Source organism: Dama dama, chromosome X (genome assembly GCF_033118175.1).
Source record: "Dama dama isolate Ldn47 chromosome X, ASM3311817v1, whole genome shotgun sequence".
NCBI lineage: Eukaryota > Metazoa > Chordata > Mammalia > Artiodactyla > Cervidae > Dama > Dama dama.
Window position 1 is genome coordinate 100601005 of NC_083714.1, and position 20988 is coordinate 100621992.

General features: G+C 44.8%; 1 long non-coding RNA gene across 1 annotated transcript; it reads left to right on the plus strand.

The window, feature by feature from the left end:
- Positions 1 to 989: 989 nt before the first annotated feature.
- LOC133051637 (uncharacterized) lies at positions 990 to 7958 on the plus strand. Its single transcript, XR_009691901.1, has 4 exons — positions 990 to 1737; positions 4897 to 5007; positions 5802 to 5936; positions 7573 to 7958. It is a non-coding gene; the product is annotated as an uncharacterized LOC133051637 (long non-coding RNA).
- Positions 7959 to 20988: the final 13030 nt, after the last annotated feature.

Genomic DNA, 20988 nt, shown 5'->3' on the forward strand with positions numbered 1-20988 from the left:
CTAGGGTGTTTTCCAATGAGTCAGCTATTCTCATCAGGTGGCCAAAGTATTGCAGCTTCAGCATCAGTGCTTCCAGTGAGTATTCAGAGTATTCAGTATTCATTTCCTTTAGGATTGCCGGGTTGTTCTCCTTGCTGCCCGAGGCATTCTAAAGCATCATCTCTCTAGCACCACAATTCGAAAGCATCACTCAGCCTTCCTAATGATCCAACTCGCACATCTGTACACGGCTACTGGAAAAACCATGGTTTTGACTCTGCAGACTTTTGTCAGCAAAGTGATGTCTCTTCTTTTTAATATGCGGTCTATGTTCATCATAGGTTTCCCCGGGGGCTCAGCGGTAGAGAATCTGTCTGCATTGCAGGGGAATTAGGACACCTGGGTTCAATCCCTGGGTCAGGAAGGTTCCCTGGAGGAGGGCATGGCAACCCACTCCAGTATTCTCGCCTGGAGAATCCCCTGGACAGAGGAGCCTGGCGGGCCTTTGTCCATGGGTTCGTAAAGCGTATGCTGAGAGACATAACCTCCCAAACAGAATCTCTGGCCAATGGGCTGTCTCTCTAGCTTTACTCATCTCAAGTAAAATCTGTTCCCTGGCCTCAGAAGCCACATGAGATAACGAAGGAAACTTGAGGCAGTGGTGCTTTAAGCAGCAATTTGGTGCGAGATCTTTATTCGTTTGGGCCAAGTGACTGCAGGGAATGAAGTGGGGTAGGGTGATGAAGGAAATGAGATGATGAATTTATTGCCCCGGCCACCTCCCTGCCCCCAGGTAGCCGACTTCAGTAGGGCTGGCTGGTGTCAACAGCGAGTTTATAGGCTCACTTGTAACAACATCCTGTGTGTGGTATGAGTAATGTGGTGGGCAAATCAGACTGCATGGCCAAATACTTATTTCTCAGAGTGGATAGAGGGAGAAGAGAGGAAAGAATGATGAACCATGGGTTAGTTGTGAGTCAGTTTCTAAAATCTCAGTATTTCTTCACAAGGTGTGTGTGTGTGAATTCTTTTCTTTATCTGAGAATTGGCTTTCTAGGTGAGGAAATTTCATGAGAGACTCCTTGTGACATGTGACAAGAGGTTGGGAGTGACTTGGGTTAAGGTCATTTTCCAAGTGTTTCACACCAAGTCTTTGTTTAACGGGATAGCAGTGGTCTTAAAGAACTGAACTAAGTGGTTGAAATAGAGGTTTCAGTTACTGAAATGTGAAGAGACTCTGGGATGTGTGTTCTTCCTAGCCTGTGGTCACAGGCACTCATAAACTCATAGGATTTGAACTGTGTCTTCCTAATGTCTTTTGCTTTCTGCCCTTGTATGTAGTGGAGGCCCCAGTTCCGGTGACTAAAGTTCCTAAGTAACAGTTTTCTGAGCAAAGAGGCTCTCTAGAAAAGAGCAGTGCCTGGGAACGTGATCTAAAAATTTAATATAGCCTGTGATGTAATTTTTGTTAGCTTCACCCAAGATATGATCATTCAAAGATCTAGAGAGATGCACCTGCTTCGGTATCTACCATTGGATTTTTCAAATGAACATACAGTAAGATTGGATCGGTTTTCTTTCTTATTATTTATTTATTTATTGGTGGCTGCACTGAGTCTTTGTTGCTGCACGAGGCTTTCTCTAGTTGTGGAGAAGGAGGACTACTCTCTAGTGGCGGTGCATGCACTTCTCATTTCAGAGAGTTTTCTTGTTGAGGAGCATGGACTCTCGGCTTGAGGGCTTCAGTAGTCGAAGCAGGTGGGTTCAGTAGTTGTGACACATAGTCTTAGTTGCCCTGCGGCATGTGGAACCTTCCTGGACTAGGGACTGAATGCCTTCTCTGTTGGCATTGGCATGTGGGTTCTGTTTTATTTTTTTAATCATTAATTTATTTTACTCGGAGGACAATTACTATACCGTATTGTGATGGTTTCTGCCATATATCAACATGAATCGGCTGCAGGTATACATGTGTCCTCCCCTCCTGAACCCCCATCCCACCTCCCTCCCCACCGTATCCCTCTGGGTTGTCCCAGAGCACCGGCTTTGGGTGCCCTGCTTCATGCATTGAACTTGCACTGGTCATCTGTTTTACATATGGGAATGTGTATGTTTCACTGCTATTCTCTCAAATCATCCCACCCTCACCTTCTTTCACCAAGTCAAAAAGTATGTTCTGTACGTCTCTGTCTCCTTTGCTTCCCTGCATGTAGAATCGTTGCTACCGTCTTTCTAAATTGCATAAATAAGCATTAGTAGAAGTGTTGTCTTTCTCTTTCTGACTGACTTCTCTCTGTATAACAGGCTCCAGGTTCATCCACCTCATTAGCACTGATCTGAATGCATTCTTTTTATAGCTGAGTAATATTCCATTGTGTATATGCACCACAACTTCCTCATCCATTCATCTGCTGATGGACATCTAGGTTCCTTCCATGTCCTAGCTGTTGTAAATAGTGCTGCTGTGAACATTGGGGTACATGTGTCTGTTCACTTCTGGTTTCCTCGAGGTGTATGCCCAGCAGTGGGATTGCTGGGTCGTGTGGCAGTTCTGTTCCCAGTGTTTTAAGGAATCACCACTCCGTTCTCTATAGTCGCTGTATCAGTTTGCATTCCCACCAACAGTGGAAGAAGGTTCCCTTTTCTCCACACCATCTCCAGCATTTATTGTTTGTAGACTTTTTGATGATGGCCATTCTGACCCGTGTGAGATGACACCTCATTGTGGTTTTGATTTGCAGTTTTCTAATAATGAGTGATGTTGAGCATCTCTTCATGTGTTTGGTAGCCACCTCTATGTCTTTGGAGAAATGTCTGTTTAGATCTCCTGCCCCCTTTTTATGGGGTTGTTTGTTTTTCTGGTATTGAGCTGCATGGGCTGCTTGTATATTTTGGAGATTCCTTCTTTGTCAGCTATTTCATTTGCTGTTATTTTCTCCCATTCTGAGGGCTGTCTTTTCACCGTGCTTACAGTTTCCTTCATTGTGCACAAGCATTTAAGTTAAATTTGGTCTCTTTTGTTTGTGTTTTTATTTCCATTACTCTGGGAGGTAGCCCATAGAGGATCTTGCTGCGATTTATTTCAGAGTGTGTTCTGCCTATGATTTCCTCTTAAGAGTTTTATAGTTTTTGGTTTCACATTTAGATCTTTAATCCATTTTGAGTTTCTTTTGTTGTGTGGTGTTAGAAAGTGCTCCAGGTTCATTCTTTTACACGTAGTTGAGCATTTCACCCAGCATCACGTTTTGAAGAAACTTTGTTTACGCCATTGTATATTTGTGCCTCCTTTGTCAAAGATAACCTGTTCATACGTGTGTGGATTTATCTCCGGGTTCTCTATTTTGTTCCATTGATCTATATTTCTGTCTTTCTGCCATACTGCCTTAAGGACTGTCTTGATGACTGTAGCTTTGTAGTATAGTCTGTAGTATAGTCTGAAGTCAGGAAGGTTGATTCCTCCAGGTCCATTCTTCTTTCTCAAGATTGCTTTGGGTATTCAGAGTCCTTACTGTTTCCATACAAACTGAGAAATTATTTGTTCTAGTTATGTGAAAAATACCTTTGGTAGTTTGATCGGGATTGTGATGAATCTACAGATTGCTTTGGGTAGTAGAGTCATTTTCACTGTACTGATTCTTCCAATCCAAGAACATGGTACACTTCTCCATCTCTTTGTGTCATCTTTGATTTCTTTCATCAGTTTTTTTTATAGTTTTTTGTATACAGGTCTCTTGTTTCTTTTCGTACAATTATTTCTAAGTATTTTATTCTTTTCATTGCAATGGTGAATGGGATAGTTTCCTTAATTACTCTTTCTGACTTTTCCTTATTATTTTATAGGAATGCAATGGATTTCTGTGCATTCATTTTTTATGGCAGGCACATTTTTAAAATTTTTTTAATTTCTTTATATTAGTTGGAGAGTACTTTACAATATTGCAGGCACATTCTTAATCACTGGACCACCAGGGAATTCCTGGCCTGCTTGTCCTTGGGTGTGCAGCTCTCTGGGCTCTGACACATGGAGAGATTCCAGTCAGCTGGAGAGTGGTAAACAAAGTATTCTGTATGTAGCCATACGGTGGAATAGCATAGATGGATAAAAAGTGATGAACTTCTGCTTTCTGCTGCCATGTGGGTGAGCCTGCAAAGCATTACGCTAAGTGAAAGAACCCAGACACAAAAGGCCACTTCCTGCAGGAGTCCGTTGATATGAAATGCCCAGAAAGGGCAAATCTACAAGGAGGGAAATCAGACGAGAGGATGCCTGGGCCTGCCCATCCATGAGACACCCCAGGGAACATTGGCCTGGGGCTACTAGCAGATCTGCAGTGCTTATGGGACATCTGAGTGCAGATGGCCTATATGTCTCAGCCTGTGGTGGAAGTGGGGCCCCGTTGGGACGTCTTAGGTAGATCGGGTGATAGGAAAAGCCATCAGCATACAGAGGGATAACAGATGAAAACAAGTCAGATGGGGAAAAGCTGTGGGGGGTGACGTGGTCACCCAAGGATTATGTGTAGAATGGAAGAGCACAAGGCAGAGGTGGGAAACCAGAGGAAAGCAAAACCAAGATTTAGGAAGGGATCAAAGTAAATGGACAGACAAGGAGTCTTAGAAGTAATGGACTGAGAGGGAGGAGGAAAGCCAGGATGCGCTTCTGTCAGAGACTCTGACCAAGGAAAGTGTTTTTGAAGACAGAATGTGTCTGTGGCCAATACACCACCGGGTACTACGGTTTGGCACATGGAGCTCTTGGGATACGTTAGCAAGTGGATGTTCTGTGGATGGGCACTCAGAGGAGGAATCAAGAAGTAACTAGATAAGGATGCTCCTGGAGTCTGTACTTTCAAGAAGCATGGCTTGAAAGGAATCAAAGATGCAGCGTATTGGAAGTAGAGGTCTGTGTGCTTGCAGGGTATGCTATTTTCTGTTCTCCAAACCAAAGAGACCAGGATGCCAGTTCCAAAGGAATCATCAGGACTGTTGACTAGAAGACAGAATGGAGAATTGGAATGATCTTCACAGGTGAGTATTCACGTTGAGGTGAAGGGAGAGTGGTGGTTTCAAAGCAGCATTGGAGTTCCAGGAAGACCTTCCTCTCCCTCTGGGCCCCACTCTGCCTCTGTGACCCATGGTCACAGGAAGAGCCAGGGTGGTGGTGGGGGGCATGGGTTGCTGAGATCACAGTCTCAATGTATACTCCTCAGATTCCATGGACACTTTAGTGTATTTGTTCTCCCTGGCTGATCTGATCTTCCTCATGAGTGTTCACCCTTCATACTGGTTAGTAACCAGAAAACTCCTATTGACGTTGCTTCTAACTTCTAAAGTGTGGTTGCATGCAACCATCTGAATATCCATAGATAAAAAGGCTCAGTCTATTCTGGTGAAAATGCTCTCTACTTCTTTCAGCCATGGAGCAGGGGTATGTGTCACTTACAAGGCTTGTGGTAATGTGGGAGGGGTCGTCTATAATACTGCATACCTTTGTTCCTCACAGTGGCCTCAACGGTTGCTGAGGGAACGATGACTGTCCTCTCATGGCTCCACCTGTTGATGCTGACCTGCACCACCCATGTGTGGGGGTGGTGAAACTTGCATTTCTGTCTCCCTCCTCTTGCTGTGGATCCAGTGCTCCCTGGCTGACTGAGCCTCAGCCACTCTGCTGGCATCTGCAGACCCCTCTGAATCTGGGTCTCATCGTCCAGCCCATCCCTAGGCAGGGATGTCCACTCCTCAGCCTCAGCTGCAAGGTCTCCTAGCCCATTGCCTGCTTAGGTTTCGTCTGGATTCAGTCCCTTTCCACATTTCTCCCTCAGGTGATGCAGAGCCCTCCCTTGGATCTCACCTGCAGCAAAGCAAGCACCAAGATCAGTTCCAGAAAACGATATTCCTAAACGACAGCCACCCATCTGCCCAAAGACAACATTGGGTCATTGTGCAGTGTGCCCTCTGTGAGTCCCAAGTGGGAATGGGGTGGAATCCTCCTTTCCCTGGTGTTCCTCTTCATTTCTTGTCACACCTCCCTTGTCTGAGCCCTCTCACCTCTGCCTGCCTCTGTGGGCCATTCCCCACTGTGACTGGGATGCTCTTTTCTTTGTCTTGTCTTTCATTTGACCCAAGACTTCCCATACAGTATCCTGGTCAAAGGGGGCATAGGGTAGAATGTGTACCTTGAGAAGTACAGTTAGGATACTTTGGTGTCACATAAGCCCCACGACCCTGAAATATAAAAAGAGAGGGATAAAGAACACAAGAGTCAAGTATGCCAAAGGTGCCCGAGATGTTGGCTAAGATGAGCACTGGAGAGTGTCTGTGGGATCAGGAAGTATGGATTTTAATGATGGGTTTGACAAGGCCAGTTACAGTGGAGTGACTGGGACAAAAGCTTCATGGAAGGGGGCTGAGTAGAGAATATCTCAGCAGAATTTGAAGCAGGTTTTTTTTGGAGGGCAACCTGTGATGTGACAGTAGCTGCAGAAGATGGTGGTAGAAGAGGATGGGTTTCCCACTGTGTTGTGGAATGCTGCAATATAGAGGGAGCAGGTCCTGGTTCAGGCGAGAGGGGGTGATAACTGCAGGTTGGAAGTCCCTGGGAAGGTGCAAGGGATGGGATCCCGGGCAGAGGTGAGGGGCTGGGTGCAGTCAGGGGCACTCGGGCAGACAGGCAGCAGACTGCCAGGGCAGAAACATGCACTTTGGGATTGGGAGACTTGAGAAATCCCACGGGATTGCTTCTTTCTTCTCCACGAATTATTGGCGGGTGGGGCTGGTGGTCATTAGGATGGAGGAAGGTTACTACTGTGTAGTGTAGTAGTGTAGGTAGGTGAGAGTGAAAACGAACAGCAGTTCTACTCTGGCCACGGGTTTAAGATAAAACAGTTCTGTAAAGTTGTACAGTTTGCTCCTTAACGCTCAGGTCCTCAGACACAGGCGGGGAGTGAGTAGTCAGGAGTGTGCAAGGAGCACAGGAGGTGTGTTTGTGGGGGACAACTTCCAGCCCTGGCTCATTGGATCCGATCGGGGCGGGGCCTGGCGGATGGTATGGTAAGACGTGTGGTAGTGGAGGTGAGGGTTTCCAGGATGTTCTGGTATCAGTGCACTGACACTAGAGCTAGGGAGCTGGAGGACAGGACGTTATGCTGAAGGTGATGAGAGGGAGGAAGGCTAGAAACAGCAGACCATGAGGGGCGTGGTCTTTCCTGATGCCCGGGGCCGGGGGCGGGGGCCGGGAGACCCTGGGCAGGGGTATGCTCGGGTGGGGAGGAGGGGAACATCGACGAGGACGGAGAGTCTCCGGGGTGATCATGGGAGCCTCGTGGGCACTGAGGACGGATCAGAAGAGTGAGGGCTGAGAAAACAGTGAGTATACCACGGGAGGAACGCGTTCACAGGGCTGGAGTCGGCGGAAGGAGAAATACAGGGGTTTGTACGGATTCCGCACTTGTGGGGCTTCATCAGTGGGCGACATAAGCCGGAGATACACGGTCAGGTTCCTCAGTGAAGACTTTAAAAGAGGGTCCCGGAGAAAACTCCCAGCGGACCTTGGCCCGGAGATTGGCAAGGGCCTCACTGAGTTGCTCCGCGCAGGCCCAGAACCAGCCAATCGGGGCGCAGCGCCGGCCACCAAGGATTTCTGAGACTCCCTGAGTTCCTGCCCGTGTTTCCGTGGATCCGCGTGTCGCTCGATACCAAGGTCAACAGGTGGATTTACCGGGCCACTTCGAGAGGTTGCCTTCCTTTCTCTCGCTCTCATGGGGATCCCTCTTAACTTCTGCATCCACGATGTCCAGTCCTCTCTGCTAAAACCCAACAAAAATGTTGGCTTTTCTTCCGGGCTTGTGGCGTTTTGGTTTCTGTGGCCGCCAGGTGGCAGTGTTGCTCCAAGTGTCACCATCCCCTGTCTCCCCCGCCCTTTGCGATTGAAAAAAATGACACGAAACCTTTTTCTAAAATAAACCACAGATAGTTTTCTCTGCTTGTGTAGGTTGACTGATTCAAACTACATCTGAGCCCTTCAGAGAGCCCTTTGTGAAAACTTTGAACAAATCTATTGACATTTAAAATTACAGTAAAATAAAATGGAATGATGTATTGAATAATGGTGGAGAGAGTGACTTCCCTTGTCTTGCTTCTGATTCTAGAGGAAATGTATTTAAATAGAACTTTATTATGACAGGGAGTTTTGACTTGAAATGTTTAAGTGATGTGGAAGTGAAAGTTGCTCTGTCCTGTCAGGTCCTTTTTTTTTTTTTTTTTTAATTAATTGGAGGCTAATTACTTTACAATACTGTAGTGGTTTTTGTCATACATTGACATGAATCAGCCATGGAGTTACATGTATTCCCTATCCCAATCCCCCCTCCCACCTCACTCTCCACCTGATTCCTCTGGACCAGGCCCGAGCACTTGTCTCATGCATCCAACCTGGGTTGGTGATCTGTTTCACTATAGATAATATACATGTTTCGATGCTGTTCTTTCGAAACATCCCACCCTCGCCTTCTCCCACAGAGTCCAAAAGTCTGTTCTGTACATCTGTGTCTCTTTTTCTGTTTTGCATATATAACCCTAAAGTTACCATCTTTCTAGATTCCATATATATGTGTTAGTATACTGTAATGGTCTTTATCTTTCTGGCTTACTTCACTCTGTATAATGGGCTCCAGTTTCATCCATCTCATTAGAACTGATTCAAATGAATTCTTTTTAATGGCTGAGTAATATTCCATGGTGTATATGTACCACAGCTTCCTTATCCATTCATCTGCTGATGGGCATCTAGGTTGCTTCCATGTCCTGGCTATTATAAACAGTGCTGTGATGAACATTGGGGTGCACGTGTCTCTTTCAGATCTGGTTTCCTCGGTGTGTATGCCCAGAAGTGGGATTGCTGGGTCATATGGCAGTTCTATTTCCAGTTTTTTAAGGAATCTCCACCCTGTTCTCCATAGTGGCTGTACTAGTTTGCATTCCCACCAACAGTGTAAGAGGGTTCCCTTTTCTCCACACCCTCTCCAGCATTTATTGCTTGTAGACTTTTGGATAGCAGCCATCCTGACTGGCGTGTAATGGTACCTCATTGTGGTTTTGATTTGCATTTCTCTGATAATGAGTGATGTTGAGCATCTTTTCATGTGTTTGTTAGCCATGTGTATGTCTTCTTTGGAGAAATGTCTGTTTAGTTCTTTGGCCCATTTTTTGATTGGATCATTCATTTTTCTGGAATTGAGCTGCAGGAGTTGCTTGTATATTTTTGAGATTAATCCTTTGTTGCTTCGTTTGCTATTATTTTCCCCCAATCTGAGGGCTGTCTTTTCACCTTGCTTATAGTTTCCTTTGTAGTGCAAAAGCTTTTAAGTTTCATTAGGTCCCATTTGTTTAGTTTTGCTTTTATTTCCAATATTCTGGGAGGTGGGTCATAGAGGATCCTGCTGTGATTTATGTCAGAGAGTGTTTTGCCTATGGTCTCCTCTAGGAGTTTTATAGTTTCTGTTCTTACACTTAGATCTTTTATCCATTTTGAGTTTATTTTTGTGTATGGTGTTAGAAAGTGTTCTAGTTTCATTCTTTTACAAGTGGTGACCAGTTTTCCCAGCACCACTTGTTAAAGAGGTTGTCTTTTTTCCATTGTATATCCTTGCCTCTTTGTCGAAAATAAGGTGTCCATAGGTTCTTGGATTTATCTCAGGGCTTTCTATTCTGTTCCATTGATCTATATTTCTGTCTTTGTGCCAGTACCATACTGTCTTGATGACTGTGGCTTTGTAGTAGAGCCTGAAGTCAGGCAGTTTGATTCCTCCAGTTCCATTCTTCTTTCTGAAGATTACTTTGGCTATTCGAGGTTTTTTGTATTTCCATACAAATTGTGAAATTATTTGTTCTAGTTCTGTGAAAAATACCGTTGGTAGCTTGATAGGGATTGCATTGAATCTATAGATTCCTTTGGGTAGTATAGTCATTTTGACAATATGGATTCTTCCAATCCATGAACCCGGTATGTTTCTCCATCTGTTTGTGTCCTCTTTGATTTCTTTCATCAGTGTTTTATAGTTTTCTGTGTATAGGTCTTTTGTTTCTTTAGGTAGATATACTCCTAAGTATTTTATTCTTTTTGTTGCAATGGTGAATGGTATTGTTTCCTTAATTTCTCTTTCTGTTTTCTCATTGTTATTCTATAGGAATGCAAGGGATTTCTGTGTCTTAATTTTATATCCTGCAACTTTACTATACTTGTTGACTAGCTCTAGTAATTTTCTGGTAGAGTCTTTAGGGTTTTCTATGTAGAGGATCATGTCATCTGCAAATAGCGAGAGTTTCACTTCTTCTTTTCCAACTGGATTCCTTGTACTTCTTTTTCTGCTCTGATTGCTGTGGCCAAAACTTCCTAAGCTATGTTGAATAGTAGTGGTGAGAGTGGGCACCCTTGTCTTGTTCCTGATTTCAGGGGAAATGCTTTCAATTTTTCACCATTGAGGGTAATGCTTGCTGTGGGTTTGTCATATATAGCTTTTATTATGTTGAGGTATGTTCCTTCTATTCCTGCTTTCTGGAGAGTTTTAATCATAAATGGGTGTTGAATTTTGTCAAAGGCTTTCTCTGCATCTATTGAGATAATCATATGGTTTTTATCTTTCAATTTGTTAGTGTGGTGTATTACATTGATTGATTTGCGGATATTAAAGAATCCTTGCATTCCTGGGATAAAGCCCACTTGGTCATGGTGTATGATTTTTTTAATATGTTGTTGGATTCTGTTTGCTAGAATTTTGTTAAGGATTTTTGCATCTATGTTCATCAGTGATATTGGCCTGTAGTTTTCTTTATTTGTGGCATCTTTGTCTGGTTTTGGAATTAGGGTGATGGTGGCCTCATAGAATGAGTTTGGAAGTTTACCTTCTTCTGCAATTTTCTGGAAGAGTTTGAGTAAGATAGGTGTTAGCTCTTCTCTAAATTTTTGGTAGAATTCAGCTGTGAAGCCATCTGGTCCTGGGCTTTTGTTTGCTGAAAGATTTCTGATTACAGGTTCAATTTCCTTGCTTGTGATGGGTCTGTTAAGATCTTCTATTTCTTCCTGGTTCAGTTTTGGAAAGTTATACTTTTCTAAGAATTTGTCCATTTCTTCCAAGTTGTCCATTTTATTGGCATAGAGCTGCTGGTAGTAGTCTCTTATGATCCTTTGTATTTCAGTGTTGTCTGTTGTGATCTCTCCATTTTCATTTCTAATTTTGTTAACTTGGTTCTTCTCTCTTTGTTTCTTAATGTGTCTTGCTGATGGTTTGTCAATTTTGTTTATTTTTTCAAAAAACCAGCTTTTAGCTTTGTTGATTTTTGCTCTGGTCTCTTTAGTTTCTTTTGCATTTATTTCTGCCCTAATTTTTAAGATTTCTTTCCTTCTGCTAACCCTGGGGTTCTTCATTTCTTCCTTCTCTAATTGCAGAACAGGATGTTTATTTGGAAAAATACAGTTAAGCAATCCATTGTTTGATGCACACCCTTCAAGACTCACTTCTCAAAACATTCTACTTTAGGAATCTCTTCTGGATAATACTTGGCATGTTCCCCAATGATGGGCTTACACTGCTGTGTCCTGACTCACCGTCCTGTTAAAGACAGGGCTTTCAACCTCTCAGGTGTATTACAGTGGCCAGGTTCTCTCGGAGATCCAAAGGCAGGTGATGGCCTGTGCTCAGGACACCTTCAGAGTGTGTCTGTAGGAACACGGCCTCTGAGAGGAACGGATCCCCACCTGTGGCAACAGGAATATCTCGGGTCAGCCTTTTCCAGAGCAGCTCCAGGGATGTCATGGCACAGTGAAGATCACACCCAGCAGCATGTCCGGGATTGTGGTTGAAGGAACTGGGTGGATGGCCGTGCCCATCCATGTGACACCCCAGGGAACATTGGCCTGGGGCTACTAGCAGGTCTGCAGGGCTTATGGGACATCTGAGTGCAGATGGCCTATACGTCTCAGCCTGTGGGGGAAGTGGGGCCCAGTTGGGACGTCTTAGGTAGATCTGGTGATAGGAAAAGCCATCAGCATAGAGGAATGCTAATGAAAACAAGTCAGATGGGTAAAAGCTCTGGGGGATGACATGGTCACCCAAGGGTTATGTATAAAATGGAAGAGCACAGGGCAGAGGTGGCAAACCAGAGGAAAGCAAAACCAAGATTTAGAAGGGGGTTAAAGTAAATGGACAGACAAGGAGTCTTAGAAGTAATGGACTGAGAGGGAGGAGGAAAGCCAGGATGCGCTTCTGTCAGAGACTCTGACCAAGGAAAGTGTTTTTGAAGGCAGAATGTGTCTGTGGCCAATACAGCACCGGGTACTACAGTTTGGCCCACGGAGCTCTTGGGATACGTTAGCAAGGGGATGTTCTGTGGATGGGCACTCAGAGGAGGAATCAAGAGGTAACCAGATAAGGATGCTCCTGGAGTCTGTACTTTCAAGAAGCATGGCTTGGAAGGAATCAAAGACGCAGCGTATTGGAAGTAGAGGTCTGTGTGCTTCCAGGGTATGCTATTTTCTGTTCTCCAAACCAAAGAGACCAGGATGCCAGTTCCAAAGGAATCATCAGGACTGTTGACTAGAAGACAGAATGGAGAATTGGAATGATCTTCACAGGTGAGTATTCACGTTGAGGTGAAGGGAGAGTGGTGATTTCAAAGCAGCATTGGAGTTCCAGGAAGACCTTCCTCTCCCTCTGGGCCCCACTCTGCCTCTGTGACCCATGGTCACAGGAAGAGCCAGGGTGGTGGTGGGGGGCATGGGTTGCTAGGATCACAGTCTCAATGTATACTCCTCAGATTCCATGGACACGTTAGTGTATTTGTTCTCCCTGGCTGATCTGATCTTCCTCATGAGTGTTCACCCTTCATACTGGTTAGTAACCAGAAAACTCCTATTGACGTTGCTTCTAACTTGGAAAGTGTGGTTGCATGCAACCAACTGAATATCCATAGATAGAAATGTTCAGTCTATTCTGGTGAAAATGCTCTCTACTTCTTTCAGCCATGGAGCAGGGGTATGTGTCACTTACAAGGCTTGCGGTAATGTGGGAGGGGTAGTCTATAACACAGCATACCTTTGTTCCTCAAAGTGGCCTCAGCGGTCCAAGAGGGAAAGATGACTGTCCTCTCCTGGATCCAGCTGTTGATGCTCACCTGCAAGGCCCGTGGGTGGGGGTGGTGAAACTTGCATTTCTGTCTCCCTCCTCTTGCTGTGGATCCAGTGCTCCCTGGCTGACTGAGCCTCAGCCACTCTACAGGCATCTTCAGACCCCTCTGAATCTGGGTCTCATCGTCCAGCCCATCCCTGGGCAGGGATGTCCACTCCTCAGCCTCAGCTGCAAGGTCTCCTAGCCCATTGCCTGCTTAGGTTTCGTCTGGATTCAGTCCCTTTCCATATTTCTCCCTCAGGTGATGCAGAGCCCTCCCTTGGATCTCACCTGCAGCAAAGCAAGCACCAAGATCAGCTCCAGAGAACGAAATTCCTAAACGACAGCCACCCATCTGCCCAAAGACAACATTGGGTCATTGTGCAGTGTGCCCTCTGTGAGTCCCAAGTGGGAATGGGGTGGAATCCTCCTTTCCCTGGTCTTCCTCTTCATTTCTTGTCACACCTCCCTTGTCTGAGCCCTCTCACCTCTGCCTGCCACTGCCTTTGTGGGCCGTTTCCCCCGCTGTGACTGGGATGCTGTTTTCTTTGTTTGTCTTTCATTTGATGCAAACCTTTCCATACAATATCCTGGTCAAAGGGGGCATAGGGTAGAATGTGTACCTTGAGAAGTACAGTTAGGATACTTTGGTGTCACATAAGCCCCAAGCCCCTGAAATATAAAAACAGAGGGATAAAGAACACAAGAGTCAAGTATGCCAAAGGTGCCTGAGATGTTGGCCAAGATGAGCACTGAAGAGTGTCTGCGGGATCAGGAAGTATGGATTTCAATGATGGGTTTGACAAGGCCAGTTACAGTGGAGTGACTGGGACAAAAGCTTCATGGAAGGGGGCTGAGTAGAGAATATCTCAGCAGAATTTGAAGCAGGTTTTTTTTTGGAGGGCAACCTGTGATGTGACAGTAGCTGCCTGCGCAGGCCCCGAAGATGGTGGTAGAAGAGGATGGGTTTCCCACTGTGTTGTGGAATGCTGCAATATAGAGGGAGCAGGTCCTGGTTCAGGCGAGAGGGGGTGATAACTGCAGGTTGGAAGTCCCTGGGAAGGTGCAAGGGATGGGATCCCGGGCAGAGGTGAGGGGCTGGGTGCAGTCAGGGGCACTCGGGCAGACAGGCAGCAGACTGCCAGGGCAGAAACATGCACTTTGGGATTGGGAGACTTTAGAGGTCCCACGGGATTGCTTCTTTCTTCTCCACGAATTATTGGCAGGTTGGGCTGGTGGTCATTAGGATGGAGGAAGGTTACTACTGTGTAGTGTAGTAGTGTAGGTAGGTGAGAGTGAAAACGAACAGCTGGCCACGGGTTTAAAATAAAAAACTTATGTAAAGTTGTAAAGTTTGCTCCTCAACGCTCATGTGCTCAGACACAGGCCGGGAGTTGAATAGTCAGGAGTGTGCAAGGAGCCAATCCGATCGGGGAGGGGCCTGGCGGAAGGTATGGAAGGTCGTGTGGTAGTAGAGGTGAGCGTTTCCAGAATGTTCTGTTATCCGTGCACTGGCACTAGAGCTAGGGAGCTGGAGGAAAGGACAGCGTGTTGAGGGTGATGAGAGGGAAGAAGGCTAGAAACAGGACACCATGCGGGGCGAGGTCTTTCCTGATGCCCGGGGCCGGGGGCGGGGGTGGGGAGACCGTGGGCAGGGGGATGCTCGGGTAGGGAGGAGGGGAACATCGACGAGGACGGAGAGTCTCCGGGGTGACCGTGGGAGCCTCGTGGGCACTGAGGACGGATCAGAAGAGTGAGAGCGGAGGGAACAGTGAGTATAACACGGGAAGAACGCGTTCACAGGCCTGAGGTGGGCAGAAGGAGAAATACAGGGACTTGTACGGGTTCCGCACTTGTGGGGCTTCGGAAGTGGGCGACAGGACCCGGACATACACGGTCAAGTTCCTCTCTGAAGACTCTAAAACAGGGTCGGAGAGAAAACTCTCAACCGACCCGGCCAGGAGACCGGCAGGGGCTTCACTGGGTTGTTCCGCGCAGGCCCAGAAACAGCCAATCGGAGCGCAGCCATGCCCACCAAGCTCCGGAATTCTGAGACTGACTTCCTGCCCCTGTTTCCGTGGCTCCGCAAGCCTCTGGAGTCCGCGGTCCACGGGTGGTTTGACCGGGCCACTTTGAGTGGTTGCCTTCCTTTCTCTGGTCCTCATGGGAATCCCTCTTAACTTCTGCATCTAGGGTGTCCAGTCCTCTCCACGAAAACCGAAGAAAAACGTTGGATTTTCTTCTGGGCTTGTGGCGTTTTGGTTTCTGTGGTCGGCAGGTGGCAGTGTTGCCCCAAGTGTAACCATCCTGTTGCTCCTCCGCCCTTTGTGGTTAAAAAAAAACGCCACGAACCCTTTGGCCATAAGTAGCAGCTCATAGTTTTCTCTGCTTGCACAGATTGGCTGGTTCAAACCTCATCTGAGCCCTTCAGACAGCCCTTTGTGAAAACTTTGAACAAACCCATTGACACTGAAAATTATAATAAAATAATATAGGCTGATGTATTGAATAATGGTGGAGAGAGTGAGTTCCTTGTCTTGCTTCTGATCCTAGAGGAAATGTAGTATTTAAATAGAACTTTATTATGACAGTGAGTTTTGACTTGAAAATGTTTAAGTGACATGGAAATGAAAGTTGCTCAGCCCTGTCAGGTTCTTTAAGACCCCTTGTACAATAGAAGGGGAAAGACTAGAGCTCTCTTCAAGAAAATCAGAGATACCAAGGGAACATTTCATGCAAAAATGGACTCAATAAAGGGCAGAAATGGTAGAGACCTAACAGTAGCAGAAGATGTTAAGAAGAGGTGGCAAGAATACTCAGAAGAACTGTACAAAAATGATCTTCACGACCTAGACAATCACGATGGTGTGATCACTCACCTAGAGCCAGACATCCTGGAATGTGCAGTCAAGTGGACCTTAGGAAGCATCACTATGAACAAAGCTAGTGGAGGTGATGGAATTCCAGTTGAGCTATTTCAAATCCTGAAAGACGATGCTGTGAAAGTGCTCCACTCCATACGTCAGCGAATTTGGAAAACTCACCAGTGGCCACAGAGCTGGAAAAGGTCAGTTTTCATTCCCATCCCAACGAAAGGCAAGGCCAAAGAATGCTCAAACTACCACACAATTGCACTCATCTCACACACTAGTAAAGTGATGCTTAAAATTCTTCAAGCTCGGCTTCAGCAATACATGAACCGCAAAATTCCAGATGTTCAAGCTGGTTTTAGAAAAGGCAGAGGAACCAGAGATCAAATTGCCAACATCCGCTAGATCATCGAAAAAGCAAGAGCGTTCCAGAAAAACATCTATTTCTGCTTTATTGACTGTGCCAAAGCCTTTGCCTGTGTGTATCATAATAAACTGTGGAAAATTCTGAAAGAGATGGGTATACCAGACCACCTGACCTGCCTCTTGAGAAACCTGTATGCAGGTCAGGAAGCAACAGTTAGACCTGGACATGGACGAACATCCTGATTCCAAATAGGAAAAGGAGTACGTCAAGGCTGTATATTGTCACCCTGCATATTTAACTTCTATGCAGACTTCACTTCAGTTCGGTTCAGTCGCTCAGCCGTGTCCGACTCTTTGCGACCCCCTGAATAGCAGCACGCCAGGCCTCACTGTCGATCACCAGCTCTCGGAGTTTACTCAAACTCATGCCCATCGAGTCGGTGATGCCATCCAGCCATCACATCCTCTGTTGTCCCCTTATCCTCCTGCCCTCAATCTCTCCCAGCATCAGGGTTTTTCCAGTGAGTCAGCTCTTCGCATGAGGTGGCCAAAGTACTGGAGTTTCAGCCTCAGTATCAGTCCTTCCAATGAACACCTAGGACTGATCTCCTTTAGGATGGACTGGTTGGATCTCCTTGCAGTCCAAGGGACTCTCAAGAGTCTTCTCCAACACCACAGTTCAAGAGCATAAATTTTTCAGCGCTCAGGTTTCTTCACAGTCCAACTCTCACATCCATACATGACCACTGAAGAAACCATAGCATTGACTAGATGGACCTCTGTTGGCAAAGTAATGTCTCTGCTTTTTAATATGCTATCTTGGTTGGGCATAACTTTCCTTCCAAGGTGTAAGCGTCTATTAATGTCATGGCTGCAGTCACCATCCACAGTGATTTTGGAGTCCAAAAAAATAAAGTCTGACACTGTTTCCACTGTCTCCCCATCTATTTCCCATGAGGTGATGGGACCAGATGCCATGATCTTACTTTTCTGAATGTTAAGCTTTAAGTCAACTTTTTCACTCTCTTTCACTTTCTTCAAGAGGCTTTTTAGTTCCTATTCACTCTCTGCCATAAGGGTGGTGTCATCTGCATATTTAAGGTTATTGATATTTCTCCCCGCAATCTTCATTCCAGCTTGTGCTTCTTTCAGCCCAGCTTTTCTCATGATGGACTCTGCATATGGGTTAAATAAGCAGGGTGACAATATACAGCCTTGACGTACTCCTTTTCCTATTTGGAACAGTCATTTGTTCCATGTCCAATTCTAAGTGTTGCTTCCTGACCTGCATACAGGTTTCTCAATAGGTCAGTCAGGTGGCCTGGTATTCCCATCTCTTTCAGAATTTTCCACAGTTTATTATGATCCACACAGGCAAAGGCTTTGGCATCGTCAATAAAGCAGAAACAGTTGTTTTTCTGGAAATCTCTTGTTTTTTCTTTCTTTTTTTAAAAATCTGTTCCTAGTTTTATTGCTGGGGCTAATTTTTTAAACTTTGTTATTACAAAAGCCATTCATTACAGGAAAAGCAGTCAAAAGAAAAATTGAAGTACTGATAATCTCAGACACAGTTCTTTTCATACCACTTTGTATCCATTAATGTAAATACTTTTTCATAAAAAATGAAAGATACATGTTATATTTCTGAATGCACATTCTCTTGCAGTAAATACATGGATTCAGTAATAAAAGTATAGCTAAGAATTGTTCTTTTGGCTTCATACTTCCCTTTATATGAATGCCTTGCTGCAGCCTAAGCGGCAGCGCCCCTCTCTTCACTTAGCAGAGGCATCCTCGCATTCCACTGGGTAGCTCAGCATCCTTGCTTTGAACGGGCCCAGAGTTGATCCTCATTCCTGGGAGACCCTGGCTCCCAAGGGGCACATTTTCCATGTTCAGTGAACAGCAAGTGCTTTGTGGCTCTGCTTTAATCATATTACCTGCTGCTGAAAAGTTGAAGGTTTCATGAATACTGTTAGCACCCTTCTCAATTTCCAGCAGGGATGTAAATAATTTCTCTTGATTGCTATAGTAAATAATCGGTAGAGGGAGTGAACCAAACATATAGGCATAGCATCCTAGCTTGGACTGGAAACAAGACTGAAGTTTGAATCTTTGATTTGATTTAAGGGTATTTGTAACCATAAGTAAAAGAAAGTACATTTGAATAGTGTTACATTTTCTATCAGTTGATGAGTTCTGCCAGATGTAATGAGAAACATAAGCTTTATGTAGTATAAATAAAACCCTAATTTATGAATTTGTTCATTCTCACTGCTTTCATTCATGAAAACTATCAAATAGTTTCTTTTGAGGGCACCACCAACCTAAATTTAACCATCACATCCTCAGATTCCCAATGAAAAATTTTCATCCAGCATCTATGTGAACATACATGATGATAAAGTCTTCCATTTCCCAGTATAACCTCCTCGTTTGGACAGAGTTTAGAACCTTCCCCTAAAATATTATGAACTAGGAAGGCCTGTGTTCTCAGGACCACAGTACTCTGCAGACTTCTTCCATGTGTGCTGCCTCTGTTCCTACAATCACCCAAGCATGACATCTGGCCCCTTACATCTGGGCAGGGCGAGGCGGGGACGATGCAGGTGGTGGACACGCAGACTAGCGGGCGATGGGAGAGGGAGGGAGGCTGCAGGCAGCACGCTTGCTCCCCGCCCCCAGGCAGGCAGAAGCCCCCCTCTCATGCTTTTTCAATGATCCAGGGGATATTGGCAATTTGATCTCTGGTTCCTCTGCCTTTTCTAAAACAAGAGTACATCATGAGAAACTCTGGGCTGGAGGGAGCACGAGCTGGAATCAAGATTGCTGGGAGAAATATCAATAACCTCAGATAAACAGATGACACCACCCTTATGGGATAAAGCGAAGAAGAACTAAAGATTCCTTTGAAGATACTGAAAGAGGAGAGTGAAAAAGTTGGCTTAAAACTCAACATCCAGAAAACTAAGATCATGGTATGTGGTCCCATCACTTCATGGCAAATAGATGGGGAAACAATGACAGACTTTATTTTTGGGGGCTCCAAAATCACTGCAGATGGTGACTGCAGCCATGAAATTAAAAGTCGCTTACTCCTTGGAAGGAGAGTTATGACCAACCTAGACTGCATGTTAAAAAGCAGAGACATTACATTGTCAACAAAGGTCCATCTAGTCAAGGCTATGGTTTTTCCAGTCGTCATGTATGGATCTGAGAGTTGGACTATAAACAAAGCTGAGCGCCAAAGAATTGATGCTTTTCAGCTGTGGTGTTGGAGAAGACTTGTGAGAGTCCCTTGGACTGCAAGGAGATCCAACCAGTCCATCCTTGGAGTGAAGAATCAATATGGTGAAAATGACACTTCTACCCAAAGCAATCTATAGATTCATCGCAATCTATAGATTCATCACAATCCTGATCAAACTACCAATGGTATTTTTCACAGAATTAGAACAAGTTATTTCACAGTTTCTCTGGAAATACCAAAGACCCAGAATGCTCAAAGCAATCTTGAGAGAGAAAAATGGAACTGGAGGAATCAACCTTCCTGACTCAGATTATACTACAAAGCGATAGTCATCAAGATGGTATGGTACTGGCACAAAGACAAAAATATAGATCAATGGAACAAAACAGAAAGTTCAATGATAAATCCCTTCACCTATGAACACCTTATCTTTGACAAAGAAGGCACAAATATACAATAGACAAAACACAGTCTCTTCAGCTCGTGGTGCTGGGAAAACTGGTCAACTACGTATAACAGAATGAACCTGGAGCACTTTCCAACACCATATGCAAAAATAAACTCAAAATGTGTTAGAGACTTATGTGTAAGACCAGAAACTACAAAACACGTAAGAGGAAAATGCAGGCAGAACATTCTCTGACATAAATCACAGCAAAATCCTCTAGGATGCACTTCCCAGAGTAATGGAAATAAAAACAAAAATAAACAAATGGGACCTAATTAAACCTAAAAGCTTTTGAACAATGAAGGAAACTATAAGCAAGGTGAAAAGACAGTGCTCAGAACAGGAGAAAATAATAGCAAATGAAACAACTGACAAAGAATAATCTCCAAAATATACAAGCAGCTCATGTGGCTTAATATAAAAAAAATGAACAATCCAATAAAAAGTAGGCAAGTGACCTAAGCAGACATTTCTCTAAAGACATGCATATGGCTAATCAGAACATGAAAAGATGCTCAGTATCATAGATTATGAGAAAAATGCAAATGAAAACCACAATGATGTATCATCTCACGCTGGTCAGAATGGCCATCATCAAAATGTCTACAAACAATAAATGCTGGAGACGTTGGGGAGAAAAGGGAACCTTCTTCCATGGTTGGTGGGAATGCAAACTGGTATAGCCCCTATGGAGAACAGTGTGCAGATTCCTTAAAAAACTGGGAACAGAACTGCCATATGACCCACTGCTGGGCATACACTCCGAGGAAGCCAGATTTGTTTGTTTGTTTGTTTGTTTGTTTTCATTTATTTTTATTAGTTGGAGGCTAATTACTTTACAATATTCTAGTGGTTTTTGCCATACATTGACATGAATCAGCCATGGATTTTCCTGTGTTCCCCATCCTGATCCCC